The following is a 23,505-nucleotide window of genomic DNA, read 5'->3' on the forward strand; positions in this document are numbered from 1 at the left end:
CTCTCTCTCTCTCTCTCTCTCTCTCTCTCTCTCTCTCTCTCTCTCTCAGTTGTCTCATCTGTTTTCTTCTGGCTTTCTGTGGGCCTGTCAGCTCTTTGTTGACATATGATGCTTTGATGTAGTGCACAAGAGGTTATCGCTACAATTCTGTCCTGAATTTCTTCTGGGGTTTAATAAGTACAAGGTCTGGTTCCCAGCACACATCTCCACATTAGGTGGTATCTACTTAGACATGGTAGCCACACAGCAGATGGAATGATGGCCATGGTCCTTGCTCCCTCCAGGAAGAGCTGGGTAATGCATGGATAAGTAGACACACCCGGAGATCAGTGCAGACACAGACATTTTATTCCAAATCCTTCACCACTCAACAGGATGAGTTTGGAATCTGGTTGTAGGCAGCATGGGCTCTAATCAAATTGGCATTTCTTGTGGTATGGTAAAGGCTCAATAGCATCTTAAAATCTAGCCTCCTACTAAACACCAGGTGATTAACACAAGAGTCTATAGTCTCTCCCTCAACTTCATTCTCCTTTCTCTTCCTCTTTTTCTCGTAATATTACTACTGCTTTTCCTCTTCTTCCTCCTGACTCTTCTCCCCTCTTCTGTCTTTACTTCTCTACCTGCTTCTGTCTTTCCTTTCTCCACTCAGATATGAGACTTGCAAACACAGTATCTACGGGGAAGCCTTACAGCCTGGAAAGCTTTGGAAGAGTTGGTATTTCAGCTTCTGTCCAAACAGAAAAAATTCTCTCTTCTCTCTTTCCTAAGGAATGACAAGGGTTTGTTGTTGCTGCTGATTTGCTTGGGTTTTCTTTTGTTGTTGTTTGTTTAATCTCTAAGAACTTCAATTGGTTAGACAGTGCATTTCCAGTAGAAGCAGTCACCTGATATATTCAAAGGCTCCTGCTGTAGAGTCTCTGTGCAATGCATGGAAGCATCACTTGACAAAGAAATGCTGTTGGCCCATGAGCAAAAGGCTGGAAGGAATAAAGGAGAGTTTCAGTAGAGAATAATGAAATTCTACAAGAAGAGAGAGGGTGGACATTTTTGTCAGACACTGAGAAAGACAAATGCATGAACCTGGAGACAGGTAACTAGCCACAAGGCAAGACTTAGAATAGAGTATGTGGAAAAACTAAGATATGAGCTAGTTGAGGAACAATCCCAAGATTTTGGCCTAGGCATTTATTCATATTTAGTAAGTCTCAGTCATTATTTCTGAAAATAAAGAGGCCAGGTGGGAAAGCTTACATTTCCACTTGGCCCACTGAATGTCAGGAGAGAACTTACTTGAATAGCCAACCCCTACCCACCATGGTACAACAAGGCCAGCTGCAGGGAAAAAGGGAAGAACTCCAGAGAGGCGGTCTCAAGGTAGCTCATTCAAGAAGCCCTGGCTGTGTAGAAAAACCAGCTCTTCAACTGTAGCCTCAGTGCATAAAGGTGGACTCAGTTTCCTAGCCAAGCAAGAGGCTCCCTCCCTGAAAGGGAGAGCAAGGGAGGCCTGTGAGCTAACCTAGCTGGTGGAGCTGCTTTCTCAGGACAAAAGCCTTCCTGAGAGGGCTCATGTTAGCCAGACACCTGGTGGACTGATGACCTGTATGCTCAGCAACCTCCCAGAGTTGGAGAATGGTCTAGATCCAGTGAGGCAGCTCCCAGTTACATGTAGAAGGCAGAAGCACCTCTTCTCTGAGAGAGAAAAGACAGGGGCCAGGCTAGTCACAGGAAAGAATTTCTGATAAAGAAAAAAAAATGTTTCTAGTTTCCCAAAAGTAGCAGACCAAGGGTTAACTAGGCCTCTATTCACTGCCACTGGATCCCTACCTTCCCTCTATCTGGACTGCCTGCTTGGGCTTCAGCAGAAGAGAATGTGCCTAATCCTGCTGGAACAAGATGTTACAGGGTGGGTGGTACCGAAGGGGGCTCCCCTTCTCTGAGGTGAGGGGGCATTGGGAGAAGGAATTTGTAAGGGGGGATGGGGAAGTGAAGAGTGAGGGGGCTGGGATAAGGGTGTAAAGTAAATAATAAAAATACATTAAAATGTTTGAAGTTATACTTTAGTGTTAAAGAGGGGAAAAGACAGAATATAAAACATCATAGATAAATATAAATAGTTTGAGTTTGATAAAATGAAGTCCTTAAAGAGAGAATTAAATAAATTGAAAGGAATAAGCCTCATCCTGATGGAAAAAAAATTAGAGAAGATTAAATACAGAAAAAGATATTAACTTTAGAAAATGTTGAAAATTGAATACAAAAATTAAGTTTAGAAATCATTCAGAGAGAAATAATTAAATACAAATAGAAGAAATAATCTCCCAAAAAGGGAGAAGGAAAAATGTTTCTAGAGAAACAAGAGAGAAAACACAAGATGGAATCTCAAAAAAAGAAAGAAAAATATGGTAGAATCTCTTTTAAAAGGAGATAGGAAAAACGTATGTCTCCAGAGAAAGGAGAGAAAATGAAAAATTCTCTGAAGGAGGAAGAAAGAAAATGCGGTAGAATCTCCAAAAGAAAGAAAAAAAATAAAGAAAAATGAAATAGAATCTTCAGAAAAAGGAATGAGAATTTTTTTTTAAAAAGTGAAGTCTCCAAAAAAGGGGAAAATTTTATGATAAAAATGGAAAACTCTGGAGAGGAGAACATTTGGTCCCCATATAGTTGTGCTTGACTGTAAATATACTTAACATAAATATACTTATATGTTCAATAATGATTACAATTTTATATATCTTCTTTAAGAAACAAAACAGACTTCGATTTAAAAACATGGACTAAAAGATTAAAGGCCATAGATCAGCAGTTGGAGGATTCTAAAAATCAAAATGAAGAACCTTCAAAAGAATTCAATTTGGAAACTACAATAACCACATAAAAGTAGTTCCAGATGAAAAAAATCCACAAAGGCTTAAAGATTAGAATGGCAACCAACCAGTAAAAATACAATATTATAAATTAGGCATCCTGACTCTATGTAATGGTACTACCTCAGAATACCAAACAATAGCATATGTGTACCAATTTGTAGAATTTGAAAATCTAAAATATGGACATATGTTGATACACCATACTATTTATACATAATCAGATTTTCAGTTAACATCTAATGAAAAGAATGATTGTTATATCATAAATTTATTAGAGATGATGGCATTCTCAGAGATACTCTTATAAATTGAAGCTGAAAATGCTTCAGCAAATGTATCCATTAGAATACAACAATTTTTTAGACATTATGACATAGAACATGTTCCAAGCATAACTTACAATCCTACAAGACAAACAATTATGGTGAGATCTAACAAGACTTTAAAGAAAATGCTCATAGAACAAAAGAGAAATATAAGATCTACCAATATAGATTGACTAATACTTTATTGACTTTAAATTTTTAAATGACAATGAGACAGATAACACAGCTATGAATATACACTGGATTTTGGAAGGGACTTGTAGGCTTAGATTTTAAAAAACCTATTTTAATAAAGGTTCCTAAATGCTTCACCCTTCCATGTAGCCCACTGAAAAAAGGTAGGGGAGGAAGATGGCCAATAGGACAAAGGGGTTGTGAACCTGTTTAGAAGTAGTTCTTTGAGGCAATTCCAAACTTCATTGTCAGCAGTTGAGGCCCCTAGCAAAACACCAATATGAATCAGCAGTCGAGATCTAGTCCATGAATCAGTAGTAGTGGCTCGATCCAAAACAAACCACGAGATTCCACTGATCAGCACATGTCCACAGAGGAGTATAGAAGTAGCCGGAAGACCACCAGAAGATTTTTTGTGAATTTTTCTCTAAGAAATTATGACATGCAGAGAACTAAGATAGCAAGGTGAACCAATGCAAGAGCATCATCAGTAAATGAACGAATGTAAGCACATCACCAGTGAAGACCAGGATCAGTGAAGCCCAATGAAGACCACCAAATAGCTGCAAGGTGAACCAATGCAAGAGTGCCATCCATTGTCTGTTGGGTTATACCTATACCCTTCCAAACACCACTTATCTTTTACACTGTCCACTCCAGCAAAACATCACATACTCTTTCACAAGACAACTTCCTGAAAAACAACGCCTGTCTGTTCTCAACAAAACATCCTCTCACCTGTCTGCTTCAGGAAAAAAATATCTTCCCATAAGACAGCTTCCAGAACAGTTTCACACAACCCAGCTGAGTCTCCAACAAAGTCAGTTATCCCCACTTCAGGGGCTAATGGAGGGAAGGAAATGTGCTACACAGGGGGAGAGGCTTTGAATTTGTTTCCAAGGGAGAAGAAAAACTCTGGATTTTTTTCAAATTGATAAAAATCAGATTTGAGAGGGGGAGGCACCCTGAATATCTTGGCTGCCAATAAGAAGGAAAAAAATCAAAAACAGGTAACATACATTCCTGATCCCTTTACCTGGGAATACCTCTGAGACTGCTCAAAGCTAAACTTCAACTAAGCTTAGCCAATAAGTCTTGTTGGCTCTAAAATTATCAGGACTCATAATGCCATCTTTTCAAATGGCATAGATAAAAAATTGTATTACTGTTTTAAAGAGATATTAACTTCCTTAGAAGGGAGGAATAAAGGAAAGTTATATCATTTTGTGATTAGAAGGGAGAAACAGATTATGTATTGGGAGGGAGGGATGTGGGTGGAAGAGGGGACAGGAAGGGGAAGAAGAGAACATGATCAGGTATTAGGAGGGAGAGACAGAACTGAAGCCCTGAGGGTCAGCAGAAAAAAATTGAAACAGGCAAATTCGGGAGGTAGGAGGTGGGGGACCCTCTAGAATGTACCAGAGACCTGGAAGGTGAAAGTTCTCAAGACTCAAAGGGACGGAGCTTAGATGAAATGCCTTACAGTGAGAAGAGGGAACTTGTAGAGTCCACCTCCAGTAGAAAGATAGGGCATCAGTTGGAGGGATGGAGTCACCATCCCACAGTCAAAAACTCTGACTCAGAATTGTTCCTGTCTGAAAGAACTGGAACAACAAAAATGGAGAAGAGACTGAGAAAATGGAGGTCCAATGATAGGCCCAAATTGGGAGTCAGCTTAGGGGGAGATCACAAGGCTTGAAACTATTACTGATGCTATTGTGTGCTTATAAACAAGGCCTGTCATGAATTCCTTCCAAAAGGCCCAACAAGCAGCTGAAAGAGCCAGATGCAGATATTTATGCCCAATCAATGGACAGAAACTAGCAACTCCTGTGGTTGAATTAGGGAAACACTGGAAGAAGCTGAAGAGGAGGGTGAACCCATAGGAAGATCAGCGGTCTCAACTAACCTGGACCCTCAGGATTGCCCCATCCAGCAGGGTGTTGAACAGGGTCAAGGGGCGGTGGGGGGTGGGGGGGAATCACCTGAAAGAGAGAATGGTGGAACAGGTGAATGCAAAGAATGACAGAATGTCTATGGGCTGATCAAACTATAACTTTTACTTTTTCACACAAGGGTTATATACACATAAAGGCAAGATGTGGGGAAGGGGATGACACAAGAGCATAGGTGTTCTCAGGGGGAGTACAGATGTCTTCCAGAACAGGATATCAGCTGGGTGAAGAAGCAGGGAACAGATCACTGTGACTCTATCTATGATTCACTTGGGGTTTTTTTTTTTTGGTTCTTTGTTTTGTTTTTTTTTTTAATTTAAAAAAGTTGCATAATACATTTTATTTTATTTTTATCACATATTCAAAACCTTTAATCATTTTTTTTCAGCTTTCATTTTTTTTAATTGGATGTTTTATTTACATTTCATAAGTCATCACATTACCCCACTCCCCCACCCACCCAGGAACCCCCTATCCCTTCACCCCTCCTCCTGCTTCTCTGTAGATGTGCCCATAACTACCCCCCATTCCCACCTCCCCACACTCAAATTCTCACCCACTGGGGCATCCAGCCTTCATGAGACCAAGGATCTCTTCCCCATCTATGCCCAACAGGGCCCTCCACTCTTACATATACAGCTGGAGCCATGAATCCCTCCCTAAGTGCTCCCAGGCTGGTAGTTTAGACCCTGGGAGCTCTGTTTGGTTGCTATTGTTGCTCTTCTCATGGGGCCACAAACCCTTTCAGCTCCAACAGTCTTCACTTAAACTCTTCCATTGGGAACCTCATGATCAGTTCAATGGCTAGTTGTGAGCATCTGCCTCTGAATATGTCAGACCTCTAAGGAGACATCCATATCAGGCTCTTGTCAGCATTCACTACCTGACTTCCACATAAGCATTTACCTTTGGTGACTGCACATGGGATGGATACCAAGGTGGAATGGTCTCCAGACGGCCCCTCCTTCAGTTTCTGTCCCTCATTTTGTCTCCATATTTGCTCCCTTGAGTATTTTGTTAGTCCTTCTAAGAAGAACCGAAGCACCCCCACTTGGTCTTCCTACTTCATGAGCTTCATATGGCCTATGAGTTGAATGTTGAGTATTTCAAGATTCTGGGCTAATATCCAATAATCAGTGAGTGAATACCATATGTGTTCTTTTGTGATTTGCTTACCTCACTCAGGATGATACTTTCTAGTTCCATCCATTTACCTAGGAATTTCTCAAATTCATTGTTTTTAATAGCTGAGTAATACTCCACTGTGTAAATGTACCACATTTTTTGTATTCATTCCTCTGTTGAAGGACATCTGGGTTCTTTCCAGCTCCTGGCTATTATAAATAAGGCTGCTATGAACATAGTTGAGCATATGTCCTTGTTATATGTTCGAGCATCTTCTGAGTATATGCCCAGGAGTAGTATAGATGGGTCCTCAGGTAATGGTATGTCCAATTTTCTGAGGAACGACCACACTGATTTCCAAAGTGGTTGTACCATCTTGCAGTCTCACCAACAATGGAGGAGTGTTCCTCTTTCTCCACACCCTCGCCAGCATCTACTATCACCTGAGTTTTTAATCTTAGCCATTCTGACTGGTGTGAGATGGAATCTTAGGGTTGTTTTGATTTACATTTCCCTGATGACTAAGGACACTGAACATTTCTTTAGGTGCTTCTCAGCCATTCGAGTTTCCTCAGTTGAAAATTCTTTGTTAAGCTCTATACCCCATTTTTAATAGGGTTATTTGGTTGTCTGGAGTCTAATTTCTTGAGTTCTTTGTATATATTGGATATTAGCCCTCTATCAGATGTAGGATTGGTAAAGATCTTTTCCCAATTTGTTGGTTGTCCTATTAACAGTGTCCTTAGAATTACAGAAGCTTTGCAATTTTATGAGGTCCCATTTGTCAATTCTTGATCTTAGAGCATCAGTCATTGGTGTTCTGTTCAGGAACTTTTCCCCTGTGGCCAAGTATTCAAGGCTCTTCCCCACTTGCTCTTCTAATAGTTACAGTGTATCTAATTTTATGTGGAGGTCCTTGATCCACTTGGACTTGAGCTTAGTACAAGGAGATAAGAATGGATCAATTTGCATTCTTCTACATGTTGTCTTCCAGTTGAACCAGCACCATTTGTTGAAAATGCTGTCCTTTTTCCACTGGAAAGCGGAGTTTTAGCTCCTTTGTCAAAGATCAAGTGACCATAGGTGTGTGGGTTCATTTCTGGGTCTTCAATTCTATTCCATTGATCTTCCTGCCTGTCTCTGTACCAAAACCATGCAGTTTTTATCACTATTGCTCTGTAGTACAGCTTGAGGTCAGGGATGGAGATTCCTCCCGAAGTTCTTTTCTTGTTGAGAATAGTTTTCGCTATCCTGGGTTTTTTGTTATTCCAAATGAATTTGAGAATTCCCTTTCCAACTTTGTGAAGAATTGAGTTGGGATTTTAACGGGGATTGCTTTTGGCAAGATGGCCATTTTTATTATATTAATCCTGCCAATCCATGAGCGTGGGAGATCTTTCCATATTCTGAGATGTTCTTCAATTTCTTTCTTGAGAGATTTGAAGTTCTTGTCATACAGGTCTTTCACTTGCTTGGTTAGATTCACACCAAGGTATTTTATATTATTTGGAACTATTGTGAAGGGTGTCATTTCCCTAATTTGTTTCTCAGCCTGTTTATCTTTCATGAAGAAGAAGGCTACTGATTTGTTTGAGTTGATTTTATAACCAGCCACTTTGCTGAAGTTGTTTATCAGGTTTAGGAGTTCTCTGGTGGAAGTTTTGGGGTCACTTAAGTATACTATCATATCATCTGCAAATAGTGATATTTTCACTTCTTCCTTTCCTATTTGTATCCTTTTGACTTCTTTTTGTTGTCTAATTGCTCTGGCAAGGACGTCCAGTACTATATTGAATAGGTAGGGGGAGAGTGGGCAGCCTTGTCTAGTCCTTGATCTTAGTAGGATTGCTTCAAGTTTCTCTCCATTTAGTTTGATGTTGACTACTAGTTTTCTGTATTGCTTTTACTATGTTTAGGTATGAGCCTTGAATTCCTGATCTTTCCAAGACTTTTATGATGAAGGGTTGTTGAATTTTGTCAAATGCTTTCTCAGCATCTAGTGAGATGATCATGTGGGTTTTTTCTTTAAGTTTGTTTATATAATGGATTACATTGATGGATTTCCAAATATTGAACCATCCCTGCATTCCTGGGATAAAACCTACTTGATCATGATGGATGATTGTTTTGATGTGTTCTTGGATTCAGTTTGCTAGAATTTTATTGAGTATTTTTGCATCGATATTCATAAGGGAGATTGGTCTGAAGTTTGCTTTCTTTGATGGGTCTTTCTGAGGTTAGGGTATGAGTGTAATTGTAGCTTCATAGAACGAACTGGGTAGTGTTCCTTCTGTTTCTATTTTGTGGAATAGTTTAAAGAGAATTGGTATTAGGTCTTCCTTGAAGGTCTGATAGAATTCTACACTAAAACTGTCTGGTCCTGGGCTTTTTTTGGTGGGGAGACTTTTAATGACTGCTTCTTTTTGTAGGCACTTAGAGCTATGAGTTTTCCTCTTAGCACTGCCTTCATGGGGTCCCACAAGTTTTGGTATGATGTGTCATCATTTTTATTAAATTCTAAAAAGTCTTTAATTTCTTTCTTTATTTCTTCCTTGACCAAGTCATCATTGAGTAGAGAGTTGCTCCATTTCCACGTGCATGTGGGTTTTCCATTGGTTTTGTCATTATTAAAGACCAGCATTAGTCTGTGGTGATCTGATAGTATGCAAGAGATTATTTAAATATTTTTGTATCTGTAGAGGCCTGTTTTGTGACCAATTACATGGTCTATTTTGGAGAAGGTACCATGAGGTGCTGAGAAAAAAGGTATATTCTTTTGTTTTAGGATGAAATGTTCTATAGATATCTGTTAAATCCATTTGATTCATAACTTCTGTTAATTTCAAAGTGTCTCAGTTTAGTTTCTGTTTCCATCAACTGTCCATTCCTGAGAGTGGGGTGTTGAAATCCCCCACTATTGTTATGTGAGGTGTAATGTGTGCTTTCAGCTTTAGTAAAGATTATTTTATGAATGTGGGTACCCTTGTATTTGGAACATAGATCTTCAGAATTGAGAGTTCATCTTGGTAGATTTTTCCTTTGATGAGTTTAAAGTGTCCTTCCTTACCTTTTTTGATTACTTTTGGTTGAAAGTCGATTTTATTTGATATTAGAATGGCGACTCCAGCTTGTTTCTTGGGACCATTGGCTTGGAAAACTGTTTTCCATCCTTTTACTCTGAGGTAGTGTGTGTCTTTGTCACTGAGGTGCGTTTCCTGTATGCAGCAAAATTCTGGGTCCTGTTTGTGTATCCAGTCTGATAGTCTGTGTCTTTTTACTGGAGAATTGAGTCCATTGATGTTAAGAGATCTTAAGGAAAAATGATTGTGGCTTCCTGTTACTTTTGTTATTAGAGGTAGAATTATATTTGTGTAGCTATCTTCTTTTGGGGTTGTTGGAAGACTACTTCCTTGCTTTTTCTAGGTTGTAGTTTCCCTCCTTGTGTTGGTGTTTTCCATCAATTATCCTTTGAAGTGCTGGGTTTGTGTGAAGATATTGTGGAAATTCGGTTTTGTCATGGAATATCTTGGTTTCTTCATCTATATTGATTGAGAGTTTTGTTGGGTTTAGTAGTCTGGGATGGCATTTATGTTCTCTTAGGGTCTGTATGATGTCAGTCCAGGCTCTTCTGGCTTTTATAGTCTCTGGTGAGAAGTCTGGTGTAATTCTTATAGGTCTGCCTTTATATGTTACTTGACCTTTTTGCCTCACTGCTTTTAGTATTTTTTTGTTGTTTTGTGCATTTGATGTTTTGATTATTATGTGACAGGAGGTATTTGTTTTCTGGTCTAGTCTATTTGATATTCTGTAGGCTTCTTGTATGTTTATGGGCATCTCGTTCTTTAGGTTAGGGAAGTTTTCCTCAATATTTTTGTTGAAGATATTTACCGGCCCTTTAAGTTGGGAATCTTCACTCTCAACTATACCTATTATCCTTAGGTTTAGTCTTCTCCTTGTATCCTGGATTTCCTGGATGTTTTGGGTTAGGAGCTTTTTGCATTTTGCATTTTCTTTGACAGTTGTGTCAATGTTTTCCATGGTATCTTCTGCACATGAAATTCTCTCTCTATCTCTTGTATTCAGTTGGTGATGTTTGTGTCAATGACTCCTGATCTCTTTCCTAGGTTTTTTATCTCCAGGGTTGTCTCCCTTTGAGATTTCTTTATTGTTTCTATTTCATTTTCAGATCCTGAATGGTTTTCTTTAATTCCTTCATTGTGTTTTCTTGCAGTTCTTTAAGGGATTTCTGTGTTTCTCCTTTAAGGGCGTCTACCTGTTTCCTTGTGCTCTCCTGTACTTCTTTAAGGGAGTTACTTATGTCCTTCCTAAAATTCTCTATCATCATCATCAGAAGTGATTTTAACTCTCAATCCTGCTTTTCCAGTGTGATGGGGTGTCCAGGGCTTACATGGTGGGAGAACTGGGTACTGATGATGCCAAGTAACTTTGGCTTCTTTTGCTTATATTCTTGCACTTGCCTTTTGTCATCTGGTTAACTCTAGTGTTACCTGCCCTCACTGTGTCTGACTGGAGTCTGTATTTCTAGTTATCTTGCTTGTGTCAGAATTCCTCAGAGTCCAGATGTCTCTGTGGTCTTATGATCCTAATCTCCTGGGTAGAAGAACTCCTGGGACTCAGGCCACCTCTGGGATCTGGAAATCCTGCTGCTCTGAGTGCAGTGGTTCCTCTAGGATGGCTCAGGATATGATGTCTCCACAAGAGCAAACCAGCTAGGTGTCTGCTGCTCTGAGTGTAGCGGCTCCTCTAGGATGGCTCAGGATCCAGTATCTCCACAGCACAGACCAGCTATGTGTCTGCCCTAGCGAAAAGGACCAGGTAGGGGAGGAAGGGAAGTGGTATTCTGGAGGGGTGGAGTTTGGGTGGCTGGTGGGTCCTGAGCACCCCTTGGCTCCCAGTTGTATCTCTGGGGTGAGGGAGTGGGACAGGGTTCTTACCCGCTGCTCTAGTGCAGTGGCTCCTCTAGGGTGGCTCAGGATTCAGTATCTCCACAGGAGCAGACCAGCTATGTGTCTGTCCCAGCCAAAAGGGATTCACTTGTTTCTTATCTAAGGTGATACTTTCCACCAAGGCTACCTACCGACAATGTCTATGACTCTTAGTTCTTATCCAGGCTGGTAAATTTCCACCAAGGCTGACTGTTTGCAAGATCTTATAGCTATCTGTTTTAGGGTCAGTGTTTTTCCACAGAGACCAAGACTTTGTGTTAGCAAGCATGTTTGGCTGACTTAGGCCTGTTGCTGATTTAGGCCTTCACTGTATAAGCAAGGCTGCTCCTGACACAGGATCTCTCAGACACTGAGCCACTAACCAGGCAGCATACACCAGCTGATAGGAGGCCACAAACACATATATAGCAGAGGATTGTCAGGTCTGTACTCAGTCAGAGAAGATGCACCTAACCCTTAAGAGACTTGGGGCCTCAGGGAGTAAAGAAGATTGATAGGGTAGGAGTGGGGTAGGAACATCCTCTTGGAGACTAGGAGTAGGAGTGAGGAGGTATGGAATGTGGAACAGTGAAAAGATGGACTGGGATTAGAATAAAATCTAGACTGCAAAAAAAATTAAAGAATAAATTTTTTAAAAGGTGAAAAGAATTTTAATGCGTAAGTAAAAATTTAAAAAGTATACATGGAAGGATAAAGAAATCCAGGCATTTGATGTGAAAGGTAGGATAAAAAGACATGGAGACAGAGAGAAACCCTATCTAAACAAATAAAAATAAAGAAATATTAATCTCCATAGAAGGGAGGAATAAAAGGCAAATGTGTTGTTTTAAGGATAGATGGGAGAAAGGGTGGTAGACCATGCTACCAGGATTTATTATTAAATAGTAATTTTTAATTGAATGTTTTATTTATTTACATTTGAAATGTTATCCCCTTTCCCAGTTTCCCCTCTGCAAAACCCCAATACCATCCCCCCCATCCTGCTTCTATGAGGGTGCTCCTCCACCAACCTATTCACTCCACCCTCACTGCCCTAACATTTGTCTACACTGGGGCATCAAGCCTTCACAGGAACAGGGACCTCCCCTCCCATTGATGCAAGATAAGGACCCTTCAGCTCCTTCAATCTTTTCCCTAAGTCCTCCATTAGGGTCCCTGTGCTCAGTCCGATGGTTGGCTGTGAGCATCTACATCTGTACTAGTCAGGATGTGGCAGAGCCTCTCAGGAGAGGGGCTGTATCAGTCTCCTGTCAGAAAACATTCCTTGGCATCCTCAATAGTACCTGGGTTTGGTGTCAGCATATGGGATGGATCCCCAGGTGGGGCAGTCTCTGGATGCCTTTCCTTCAGTCTCTGCTCCACTCTTTGTCTCTGTATTTCCTTTAGACAGGAGCAATTATGGGTTAAAATATTAAAGATGGGTGGTTGGGACCAACCTGGGATCACATAGGGAAGGATCAATGGCTCCAGCTGTATATGTAGGGGAGGATGGCCTTGTTGGGCATAGATAGGAGAGGAAGTCCTTGGTCCTGTGAAGGCTGGATGCCCCAATGTGGGGGAATTCCAGGGAGGGGAGGTGGGAGTGAATGAGTGGGTGGGGTCACATCCTCATAGAAGCAGGTGGAGGGAAGATGGGATGGGGGTTCTGGGTGGGGGGAAATGGGGAAAGGGGATAACATCTGAAATGCAAATAAAATATCCAATAAAAAATTAATTAAAAAGAAAAAGATGGGTGGTTGGCCCCATCACTCATCGGGGTATGGGGGATGGGGGTATGCCTAACCTCTGAATTTGGTCTTGACAGGTTCTTCCTGCTCTTTGTGGGGTATTTCAGCTAATGTCATCCCCAAGAGGTCCTGGGAGTCTTTTGTTTCCTAGCATCTGGGACTTTCTGGTTGCTACACCCAGTTCCTCATCACCCACTGCTACACACTGTTCAATTTCATGATCCTCTGTACATCTCTGCCATCTCCTCCCATGCCTGATTTTCTTCCTCTTTTCCCCTCCCCCTCTTCTTTTCCTCCCAAGTTCCTCCCACCCTCTACTTCCCTTGATTATATTGTTACCCCTTCTAAGTAGGACTGAAGCATCCACTCTTTGATCTTCCTTCCTCTTGAGCTTAATGTGGTCTGTGAGTTGTATCATGGGTGCTGAGAAAAAGGTATATTCTTTTGTTTTAGGATGAAATGTTCTATAGATATCTGTTAAATCCATTTGGTTCATAACTTCTGTTAGTTTCACTGTGTCTCTATTTAGTTTCTGTTTCAATGATCTGTTTATTGAGGACACTGGGTTGTTGAAGTCTCCCACTATTATTGTGCGAGGTGCAATGTGTGCTTTCAGCTTTAGTAAACATTATTTTATGAATGTGGGTGCCCTTGTATTTGGGACATAGATCTTCAGAATTGAGAGTTCATCTTGGTAGATTTTTCCTTTCATGAGTATGAAGTGTCCTTCCATATCTTTTTTGATTACTTTTGGTTGAAAGTCAATTTTCTTTGATTTTAGAATGGCTACTGCAGCTTGTTTCTTGGGACAATTTGCTTGGAAAATTGTTTTCCATCCTTTTACTCTGAGGTAGTGTGTGTCTTTGTCACTGAGGTGTGTTTCCTGTATGCAGCAAAATTCTGGGTCCTATTTACCTATCCATTCTGCTAGTGTATGTATTTTTATTGGGGAATTAAAGCCATTGATGTTAAGAGATATTAAGGAATAGTAATTGTTGGTTTCTATTATTTTTGTTGTTATGGTGGAATTGTTTTTGTGGCTATCTTCTTTTGGGTTCGTTGAAAGATTACTTTCTTGCTTTTTCTAGGATATAGTTTCCCTCCTTGTGTTGGAATTTTCCATCTATTATCCTTTGTACAGCTGGATTTGTGGAAAGATATTGTGTAAATTTGGTTTTGTCAAGGAATATCTTGGTTTATCCATCTGTGGTAGTTGAGAGTTTTGTTGTGCATAGTAGCCTGGGTTGATATTTGTGTTCTCTTAGGGTCTATATGATATCTGCCCAGGATCTTCTAAGTTTAATAATCTCTGTTGAGAAGTCTGGTGTAATTCTGATAGGTCTGCTTTTATATGTTACTTGACATCTTTCCCTTACTACTTTTAATATTCTTTCTTTGTTTGGTTGATTTGGTGTTTTGACTATTACGTGATGGGAAAATTTTCTTTTCTGGTCCAATCTATTTGTAGTTCTGTAGGCTTCTTGTATGTTTATGGGCATCTCTTTCTTTAGGTTAGGGAAGTTTTCTTCTATAATTTTGTTAAAGATACTTACTGACCCTTTAAGTGGAAATCTTCGCTCTCTTCTATATCTATTATCCTTAGGTTTGGTCTTCTCACTGTGTCCTGGATTTCCTGAATGTTTTGGGTTAGGATCTTTTTGCATTTTGTGTTTTGTTTGACTATTGTGTCAATGTTTTTCTAGGGTATCTTCTGCAACTAGGATTCTCTCTTCTATCTCTTGTGTTCTGTTGGTGATGCTTGCATCTATGACTTCTGATCTTTTTTCTAGGTTGTCTCTCTTTGTGATTTCTTTATTTTTTCTAGTTCCATTTTTATATCCTGAATGGTTTTCTTCAATTCTTTTACCTGTTTGGTTGTGTTTTCCTATAATTCTTTAAGGGATTTTTGTGTTTCCTCTTGAAGTGCTTCTATCTATTTACCTCTTTTCTCCTGTATTTCTTTAAGGGAGTTTTTTATGTCCTTCTTAAAGTCGTCTATAATCATCATGAGACATCATTTTAAGTCAGAGTCTTGCTTTTCCATTGCATTGAGGTATCCAGGGCCTGCTGTGGTAGGAGCACTGGTTTCTGATGGTGCCAAGTAGCCTTGGTTTCTGTTGCTTAGAGTCTTGCCCTTGCATCTCGATATCTGGTTATTTTTGGTGTTAGCTTGTCTTACTGCCTCTGACTGTGGCTTGTCCCTCCTATAAACCTGTGTGTCAGCAGTCCTGGGAGACCAACTCTCTCCTGGTAGGATTTGGGTATGGAGAGCTATGACACAGGGTCAGCCCTGGGGTGCACAGAGAAACCAGAAGGATCCTGTCCCCAAATGTCCCTTGGTTCCTGTGTCCTGATGGCTCTGGGCAGGTCCCTCTTGGGCCAGGAATTTGAGCAGAAGTGATGGTCTCAGCTGTGCTCTCAGGTATGTAGGTACTCTTTGGAGACCAGCTAACTCCCAGTGGGATCTGGGTATGGAGAGCTGTGGCCCAGGGTCAGCTCCGAGACACAGATCAATTAAATAGTATTTAATACTACAGATACTAGTCTAATTTAGTACAGAAATATGCTTCCTAGGTTGAACAGATAGCAAATACTTAGAAATAAACAACTCAAATATACTATAGATACTCTTCAAAAACCTCAGAAACATTCAGAATATTCAATTTAAAGATATTTTATTAAGAAAAAGCTTTTTTGACAACAAGACATGTCAGCTTCTGTCAACTCCCCCATTCTACTTCTAAGAACATTGTTTCATCAAAGAACATCTTTATAGCATTTTCTTCAAAAGTGGCAAGCTGGTCACTAGGCACAAAACTTTCCTTTCTTCAACTGCTGATAATATGCTATTCAAACTGGACAAACTGGACAAAGGGAAGTCTACTGCCAAATTTTACTAAGACCGAATAAGCAATCCTTCATATTTCCTGATTCACAAAAATGTCTGCCAGATATTCTGGGTCATATGGCTAAAATAATGCTCCAACAACACAGAGAAATTTCAGAGGACTGTCCACACAGACATCTTTCTCTGATCTTTCTATACCTTTGTAAGCTCTTTGCCTGCACTTCCTGCATAGTTAGGGAATTTTTTATTCCTTTTCAAGTCTCTGATAGCATTGAAGAGAAGATAGTTATACTCTCACAAGTAAGCTTAAGTTGTTTAGGATTTAAAAGAATGTTTTAGGATTTGGAAGGTGTTTGAGATTGGTAATGCAAGTTCTGATAGAAAGTGAATTAGATACAGAACTCTGAGCTCCCCAAGATAGGATAGGTGGTAGAATATTTTCTCCAAGGTTGCCAAATACATATACACTGGGCATAAGAAATATAAATCTTAGCTGGGCAGTGGTGGCACACACCTTTAATCCCAGCACTTGGGAGGCAGAGGCAGGTGGATTTCTGAGTTTGAGGCCAGCCTGGTCTACAGAGTGAGTTCCAGGACAGCCAGAGCTATACAGAGAAACCCTGTCTTGAAAAACCAAAAAAAAAAAAAAGAAAGAAAGAAAGAAAAAAAGAAAAAAGAAATATAATTCTTATGTGGTAGTTTTCATAATGGTTATTATTGTATATGGTTTATAATTGTAAGAGAGTCTTTTATTGAACTAAAAGGGAGAAATGTGGAGAGAATCTATTGTACAATGTATGGAAGCATCAGCTGTCAATCAAATGCTGTTGGCTTATAAGCAAATGGTAGAAAGTAATAGGCTAAAGTTCTGATATAAAGAATGTGAATTCTAGGAGATAGAGACCATGAAAGATTCAAAAACTAAAACTATACAAAGTTAACTTTAAAAGACCTTTTATATGCCAATAACAAACACCAAAAATAAAATTTTCAAAATACTCTTGTTCACAATAGCCTCTAAAAAATAAACTATCCACGGATAAACCTAACCATGTTCACCTCTTGCCAGCTCTTCCATTCTTTCTCTCTCTTTGTTTCCACACAGCTCCCCTCTCTCTTGAATTGGCATACTCTGTTGTACTCTGTATCTGGCAAAATATCTTCAGAGCAGGATGACAACCCTGAGAGGAGTCAACCTGAGCCTAAGTAACCTGCAGCAAAAACTGTCTCTTCTCTTCCTTGGGATATATCTGGTTTTCTTCTCTGTAAGATTTTCAATTGATTGATGGCAGCATTTACAGGATGAAAGGTCATCTGATATAGTCAAAGCCTCCTGTGATGAGAGAATAGTGAAATCCAAAGTGAAGATAGGTTTTCCTACATCATTTAATGCAACAAGATCCCCTTCAAGCTTTCCCAAAGACCCATCTCCTGAGTATTTCTATATTCTGTCATGTTGACAACTAAAACTAACTACAACAGATATACAACATATAATTATCAAATTTATATAGTGAGAACTTCCATATTTTTAAGCATCTTTAATTATTTTGGTTATTTTATCTTTATTCTATGGCAATTGTATCATATCAACACAATTTTAAAAATTGTGTTGTATAATCAAATTAACATACTTTTGTTACCATTACAGCATCATTTCATTGTCTTTGATGAATTTCAGCAGTTCAATTTCTTTATTTATGAATATATCAGAGGTTAATTTTTAACATAATACTTTTATTGATTCTTTGGGAATTTTACATCATATACTCAATCACAAATATCTCCCAGTCCTTCGATGTTTGTCCCTATACCTTGTGGCCTCTTTCCCCCAAAAAAGTAAAAAATAAAAATAAAAGTTTTAAAAATCAATAAAATACTATATTTAATTTTAAAAAGTATAATTTGAAAACAAAAATCCAACTCTCAGTGGCCTTCCCAAAAAAATAGAACTGAATCTTTCTGCTCATAGACAAATCTCCCCCTTAGAAACCATCAATTGTGCAGAGATAAATTCAGCATCCTTATCTCATGTTTTCAGAATTCTCCTTGATGCCTTCCAGTTTAGACTGCTCCTTCTTTGAGGAGGTGAGAATTGGAGTGGGTGTAAGGATTGTCACAAAAGACTTCCATGTCCCTATTTCTCAACTGTGCATCTGCAATTGTTGATGTCACTGCAAAATTAGCTTCTTTACTCCTTAGAGACAGTGGGAATAGGATCATGGTCTTCCACATATTTTCTGGCGAGACGAAAAATTGGGAGAGCCTCCAGCTGCAGTAGGTCCATGGACCCAGACAAACCCCTCTAAAAGAGCCATGGACCGTGGACATCACCATGGCTTCACGTGGCAGCAGAGGCCACATAAGTCAGTATGGCCTCCCAGCCATAACATGGTCCACGGTCATCAACATGGCTTCAGGCAGCAGCCTAGAGCACATACATCTGCATGGTCATTGATTGGTGATAACACTGGACATGGTCATCAAACAAACCCTGGCTACTATAGCACCACAGACAGAGACATGGTACTCGATGTCATCATGGATTTGTGCATCACCATGGACTCAGGGGACAGTACAGGCCACTCACATCAGCCTATTCCTCACATGCTTGCTGTATCCTATTCTGTCTCTTTCCACTAAACACACAGTGCTCTGTTTCTCTTCCCCACCTTGCCATCACATATTTTTTCATCACAATGGCCCCTGCTTCTGACAGTGCAAGACTCTGTGGCTTCAGGTAATTTTTTTTTCGTAATTTCTTATTATATGAGAATTTCCCATACTCCCACTTAATGCTACCTGTATGTACACAGGTACAATAGCATCTACTGTACTATGGGAAGCCTCTCTGAGGACACATTCCTGAGAAAACTGATTCTCTCTTCCCCAGAAGCCATAAGATATCAATAGATTTAGGAAGGGGTGGGACTTCATGAGCCCTTCTCCCAAAACTGCTAGAGTTTTGACTGGCTTGATTTTGTGCAGGTCTTGTGCATGCTCTCACAGCCTCTGAGATTTCATGTATGCAACAGTCCCACCATGATCAGAAATAGTGTTTCTCAGATTTCCAATGCCTCCAGCTCTAACAATCTCCCCTGCTTCTCATCGGCAGTGATCCATGTGCCTTAGGGAGAGGAGTGTGATACAGAATTACCATTTTGAGATGAGTACTATACAAACTCTTACTCTCTGCATGTTGACCAGTCCTTGGTCTCTAGGAATCACCAACTACTACAAAATGAGCTTCTCTGATAAAAGTTGAGAGATGTGCTAATCTATGAGTATGAAGATTAAAACTTGGGAGAAATTTATTACTACGTCAATTGACCAGAATAATACAGTATTCAGTTTTCCTGCTAGGACCTATGTCCTACCCAACTTTAGGTTCTTAGTCCAGTTAACATGACTCTGATAATGTGGCACAAGGTTAAAATCTACTCAGAAAGTTATTGGTTATTCCTATAACATTTGTGCCATTGATGCACCAGTGGATGTATCCTGCCAGAGCATTCGTTACTGTAGTTTTCAGGATTCAGGATTCACATCTGGATTATATTGTGGTTATTTTCTCTCATCCAGCAGCATGCACAGAACCTGGCAGCATGATGAAAGTAGGAATGAAACTTCCAGGTCATTACCAGCTTGATTTCTCCAGGCCCTGTGACTTCATTTTGTGTGACACCTTCAGCAATAGGATCTTACTGTCAAGTTCTGAAGAGTAACCAAAAGTAAAGTTAATAGTAACCAAAAGCAAAGCTAATAGCCTATAATATTTAGGGGGCTATGGGATCCCTGTGACCAACAACTTGAAAAGAGTTAAACTATCCTTCAAGTTGAGTTCTTCATTTGGTAGCCTGTGGTGCCTGAAGGAGATTCTGTCCCTCCATTGTATGGTTGCTTCATTTAAAGTTATTTTTGCATTTTAGTTAGCTTCTATCATAATACGTTTCCAATGGCTTTTTCAAAGACCTTTAGTGTTAGTTATCCCTCCCTATTCCCCATCCTCTTGTGAGAGAATATATGCTAACGCATTCTTTTCTTTGTAATTCATTTTCTCTATATATTCTTTATTCTATATTCTCTCTATATTCTTTTCTTCTGTTCCATTATTTGTAAACTCTGGCAGCTTCTACTGAATGGTCCTGAGGCCATTTACCTGCCCCTGTGTCCTACTGCACTGTGTCCTCAGGATGACAATGGGCATGTCAACAGCTGTCCTCAGTCCGTGTCTCTACCATTCATACCTCAGCCTTGTTGTGGTGTCCCAATGCCTGATCTTAGCTTCATATTTACTCTATTTCTGTTGTTTTTAACATTTATAACCATGGAGGAAAGCCATTTGCTGCCATGTTGGAAGAGGAAGCTGTTACTGACATGTTCTGTCCTTGGTGAAGTCTGTCTGATTTTGGGGGGGGGGGGGGAGGTTCTATTGACAAAACGTGTTTCTGCATACTTGAAGCACATGTAATCAGATATGAAGAATAGATTACATGTTCCTGTTAATACAAACTGTGTCATTTTCCCAGTTTCCTTTGGTTTGAGTTTATTCTAGTTTTGAATGTCTGGATGAGTGCAGATAGTGGGAGGATGACACCATGGTCTACGAGTCCTATTTCTGATTAACTGAAGGCACACAGTGATTCAGTCTCCTCCCATACACAGTGTTTCACATACTTAGTGGATTCCTGTGTGAGAACTTAAGACAGCTCTTCTTGGGTTTTTTTTCCAAGGGGAAGAGTCAAAATATAGGGCCAGAAATTGAAACTTTTGGATGTAGTGCCTGATTTCCAGACAACTGAAGTCATGACAATGTGTCACATATTCACAATGAAAATATTCTTGATGTATGAAATGGGGAGAAAGAACATAATCTACCTTCATCTCCGCAATATCAGGAGAGCAGTGGAGAGCATTCCTCAGAGCATAACGGGGCTTCCATGATACAGTGGGACAAGTTAAGCATGAATGAGCTAGAGGTCTCAATGTCCAGGAGAATCTGCTTAATTCAGACCTAAGACACCTGTAATCTCTCAGAGGGACACTATGGTTCTCTCTTTAGTTACAGAGCAAATGCAAGGTGACCTTATTACCCTGGATCAAAGACAAAACTGTATCTGCATCCATGTGTGCACATGCTGGGCCTGAACATGTGTGCATTTCTATGAGCTGGTATATGTGTCTATGTGTACAATAAGTATGTGTTCCTATGTGGCAGATGACTCAGTACACAAAGCTACTCATGGAGCTTTACATTTAGCATGTGTAGGTGTGTGAACACAAATCCTGAACTTCTTTGGAATAGTGACATGCTATGGCAAATTATTAATAATCAAAGTTATACCAGAAATGTATTGTCAATCACATGAGGAAAATGGCAACAGACAGACACAGTTATGCTAGGCATTCTGAAGTTGTTTACTTTCCACACTACATGGGGCCACTGCAGTGCCACAGAAAGAAAACAGACACAGCCGTGCTCTGAATTCTGAAGTTACTTACTGATGTTTCAAGCTGTGTGTGAGCTACAGTGAGTGTGTATTGCGCATACAGAAATGGGTCAAGTTCTGTCACCATGGAATTTTTCATCCTAAACATTAAATGATCACAAATTATTTTCATCAGCCGGTGTTCAGAGATGAGACACAAGAAAAGCCAGGGAAATGGTTAAGTCGGCTCTAATGTGAGTTTTGTGTCCTAACTAATGTTATCTGGACTTGACACAAGCTAGAATCATTAAAAAGAGAAAAACAAATTAAGCAAATGCCTCCATAAGATTAGCCAGTAGCCAAGCCTGTAGTGGCCCCTAACCCCCCACCCCCATCATTGGTGGTGGGAGTGGTAGTGATGGTTCTGACTGTCTCCCTATATAGCTCTGACTATCCTAGAACTCACTGTGAAATCAAGACTAGCTTAAAACTCACAGAATCTGCCTGTGCCTGCACCTGAGTGCTGGGATTGAAGGCATGCACCATGATGCCTGGCATGCATTTTCTTAATTAATGATTAATATAGGAAGGTCTAGTTCATGGTCGGTAATGCCAATCCTGGGCTGGTGGTTCAAAGTGACTTAAAGGCCAAGCAAGCAATCCAGGAGAGACCAAGCCAGTAGGCAGCACCCCTTAATGGCCTCTGCTTCAGTTCCTGCTTCCACGTTCCTGCCTTAAGTTCCTACTCTGGCTACTCTCAATGATATGGAAATACAAACTGAAATAAATTATTTACTCCTCAGATTGCTTTTGGTCATGGTATGTTATCACATCAATAGAAATCCTAACTAAGATAGAATAGGTATCACACTGGACTCAGCTTGAGTGAGGACCCATAAACTCAAAGTTCACTCCAATGAGATACTTCATCCAAGGCCACACCTACTTCAAGAAGGCCACACCTCTGAATAGTGCCACTCCCTATCAACTAAGCTTTCAAAAACATGAGGGTTTGGGGACTCTCATGGTAATTCCCCACAAACTTAGCCAGGCATGCTGCAAAATCTCAAACCCCTTGGCCCACCTATGACCTTCCCTAAAAGAGAATGTGTGGACTTCTGGATTAATTCCTACAAACTAGCCATTTGACAGGATAGAAACTAAAACCTACTGTGACTATGTCTCCCCTTTGGTAGTTTAGAGAAATAGGGCTCAGACCCAGGCTGAATAGTGTTGAGAGCAAGGGCTGTCTGTAGACCAATAATGATAAAGATCTGGCAAGGCTTGATTCTGCGTCTGAGGTCCAGCAGGTGCCTTATTGATCCATGCAAGCCAGAGTCTCTACCGTGAACTGTGTTCAAAGGATCACCCCCTGCTGGGCAGTGGTGGCCCACACCTTTATCCTTTAATCCCAGCACTTGGAAGACAGGCAGATTTCTGCATTCTAGGCCAGCCTGATCTACAGAGTGACAGAGTGAGATCCAGGACAGCCAGGGCTATACAGAGAAACCCTGTCTCAAAAAAAGGGGGGGGCTGTTTGACCCCCACCTCACTCTCTTACCCTCCTACTCTCTTTCCTCTCTGACCCTTCTCTCCCCATTCTCCTCCCTCCCCTTTCTCACCTGTTCATGGCCAGCCTCTAGTACTCCACTTCTCCTCTCCTCTCCTCTCCCCTCCTCTCCTCCCCTCCTCACCCCTTCCCCCCCCATCTCTGTCTCCTCCCTTCCCAACGCTCCTTCCCATGCCCTAAATATACTCTATTCTATTCCTGTGGCTGGTACCTCACGAGGAAGGGATGCCTCAGCATGGGCACACAGAGGCATCCTCTCCCACACACACTACCTCAACTCTTCCGAACATAATCCTGGTTATTTCTTTTTATCAAACACAATAGAGTTCCCATTTGATTCTCACAAACTAACCATTTCCAGGAATAGAACCTGAAACCTACTCTGATTACAGCATCCCCCCTTAAGCGGTTTAGATAAATAGAGCTCAGATCCAGGGGGGAAAGTGTAGAGAACAAGGGCTGTTTGTGGAACAGTAAGGACAAAGAAACTCAGGTAGATCAGAACTATCCATCC

The 23,505-nt window shown here is 40.4% G+C and overlaps 1 protein-coding gene across 1 annotated transcript in view; it reads left to right on the plus strand.

The window, feature by feature from the left end:
• Window positions 1–23,505, plus strand: part of LOC114629575 — a 70,436-nt gene that overhangs the window by 15,679 nt on the left and 31,252 nt on the right. The gene's annotated exons all lie outside the window — the stretch shown is intronic.

This window comes from Grammomys surdaster, unplaced genomic scaffold (assembly GCF_004785775.1).
Source record: "Grammomys surdaster isolate TR1022 unplaced genomic scaffold, NIH_TR_1.0 313, whole genome shotgun sequence".
Lineage (NCBI taxonomy): Eukaryota > Metazoa > Chordata > Mammalia > Rodentia > Muridae > Grammomys > Grammomys surdaster.